This window comes from Arachis ipaensis, chromosome B1, assembly GCF_059453495.1.
Source record: "Arachis ipaensis isolate K30076 ecotype BB chromosome B1, ASM5945349v1, whole genome shotgun sequence".
Classification (NCBI taxonomy): domain Eukaryota; kingdom Viridiplantae; phylum Streptophyta; class Magnoliopsida; order Fabales; family Fabaceae; genus Arachis; species Arachis ipaensis.
In genome coordinates, this window is record NC_142436.1 from 28,236,984 (window position 1) to 28,239,499 (window position 2,516).

A 2,516-nucleotide genomic window follows, 5' to 3' on the forward strand; every position below is an offset into this window, starting at 1 on the left:
GGGGATTGTTCGAGTTTGGACAACTGACGGTTCATCTTATTGCTCAGATTAGGTAATTTTATTTTATTTTTAAAGCTTTTTATTTTCGAAAAATTTTCAAAAAATTATTCTATGACTTCAGAATTTTTAAGAACGAATTCTAGAGTTTCAGATGATGCTTTTTTCATCACAGGAGCTAGTTGATTCCCATCAATTTGGTTGTTGTATGTAATGTCTTGCTGAAGCTTGGCTAGCCATGTCTAATCCTTTTAGACTGAAACTTTAGACTAACATTGCATGATTCCTAGAATTCGTATTAAAAATTTTGAAAAAAATAATTTTCAAAAAAAAATTACAAAAAAATTTAATAAAACCATGAAAATAAAAAATAATTTATGTTTCTTGTTTGAGTCTAGTGTCAAATTTTAAGTTTGGTGTCAATTGCATTTTTTTTTAATTTTTCTTTAAATTTTCGAAGAACACCTGCATTGAGTCTTGTTCTTCATGATCTTCAAGTTATTCTTGATGATTGTCTTTTTCTGATCTTTAAATTCTCCTGTTTTGTGTCTTTTGTTATTTCTCATGTGCATTCTCAATTTGTTAGTGTCTCTAATATGAAAATTTCTAAGTTTGGTGTCTTGCATGCATTGTCTATTTGATCTTAGTTTTCCATGATTAGTTTAATTTTGTTGTTCTTCATCATTAAAAATTCAAAAAAATTTTCAAAATTATGTCTTTTCAAGTCAATAATACAGAAAATTGAAGATTCAGAACAAAAGTAGAGGAATTACAGAGAAAAAGCTGGGCGTTTTGAACACCCAGTGAGGAAGGAAAACTGGCGTTTAAACGCCAGCCAGGGTACCTGGCTGGGCGTTAAATGCCTAAAAGGATAGTACTTTGGGCGTTAAACGCCAGAATGGATACCATTCTGGGCGTTTAATGCCAGGATAGCATCAAGGAGGTAATTTTGTTTTCAATTCAAATATTTTTCAATTTTGCAAGTTTTAAAACTAATTTTTCAAAATCTTATCTTTTTCATATCCTCTTTTATCAATCATATCTTTTTCAAAATCAAATCTTTTTAAATTATCTTTCAATATTTTTGAAAATCCTTGCTACCAATTAATGATTTGATTCAAAAATTTCAAGTTTGTTACTTTCTTGTTAAGAAAGAAGCAAAATTTGAATTTTAGAATCATATCTTTTAAATTCCTTGTTAGTCAAGTCATCAATTTTAAAAATCAAATCTTTTCAAATTGTTTTTCAATCATATCTTCTCAATCACATCTTTTTCAAAATAATTTTCAATCATATCTTTTTGATTACTGATTTTAAAATATTTTTCAAAATCACCTAACCACTTTCTCACTTTTAATTTTCGAAAACCATCAACCACTTTTTCAAAATTCCTTTTAATTAATTTAATTTTTTTTTCTTTTCAATTTTGTTTTCGAAAATTCTTCTCCTTCCTCACCTTATTCTATTTAAGTACTAACACCCCTCCTCTTTTAGCAATTCGGACTATCTCCCTCTATATAAGTTCGAATTCTCCCCTCTACCTCATCCTTCTATTCTTCTTTTCCTCTGACACCTCAAGGAATCTCTATACTGTGACATAGAGGATTCCATACTTTCTTGTTCTCTTCTCTTTCATATGAGCAGGAATAAGGACAAAGGCATTCTTGTTGAAGCTGATCCTGAACCTAAAAGGACCTTGAAGAGAAAGCTAAGAGAAGCTAAAGCACAACTCTCTGGAGAGGACCTAACAGAAATTTTCAAAAGAGAAGAAGACATGGCAGCTGAAGATAACAACAATGCCAACAATGCAAGGAAGATACTTGGTGACTTCATTGCACCTTCTTCTGACTTCTGTGGAAGAAGCATCTCAATCCTTGCAATTGGAGCAAACAACTTTGAGCTTAAACCTCAATTAGTTTCTCTAATGCAGCAGAATTGCAAGTATCATGGACTTCCATTGGAAGATCTTCATCAGTTTTTAGCTAAATTCTTGTAAATCTGTGACATTGTTAAGACCCATGGGTTGACCCTAAGGTCTACAGACTTATGCTCTTCCCTTTTGCTGTTAGAGACAGAGCTAGGACATGGTTGGATTCACAACCTAAAGAAAGCCTGAACTCTTGGGAAAAGCTGGTCAATGCCTTCTTGGCAAAGTTCTTTCCACCTCAAAAATTGAGTAAGCTTAGAGTGAAAGTCCAAACCTTCAGACAGAAGGAAGGCGAATCCCTCTATGAAGCTTGGGAAAGATACAAGCAATTGATCAGAAGGTGTCCTTCTGGCATGCTTTCAAAATGGAGCATCATATGCATATTCTATGATGGTCTATCTGAACTGTCCAAGATTTCATTGGACAACTCTGCTGGTGGATCTCTTCATCTGAAGAAGACGCCTGAAGAAGCCCAGGAACTCATTGAAATGGTTGGAAATAACTAATTCATACACACTTCTGAAAGGAATCCTATGAATAATGGGACGCCTCAGAAGAAAGGAGTTCTTGAGATTGATACTCTGAATGCCAT

The 2,516-nt window shown here is 33.0% G+C and overlaps 1 non-coding gene across 1 annotated transcript; it reads right to left on the reverse strand.

Annotated features, from left to right (window-relative positions):
- Window positions 1-2,175: 2,175 nt before the first annotated feature.
- On the reverse strand, window positions 2,176-2,279 carry LOC148576054 (small nucleolar RNA R71). The gene has a single exon (XR_015904084.1). It is a non-coding gene; the product is annotated as a small nucleolar RNA R71 (small nucleolar RNA).
- Between the last annotated feature and the right edge of the window lie 237 nt (window positions 2,280-2,516).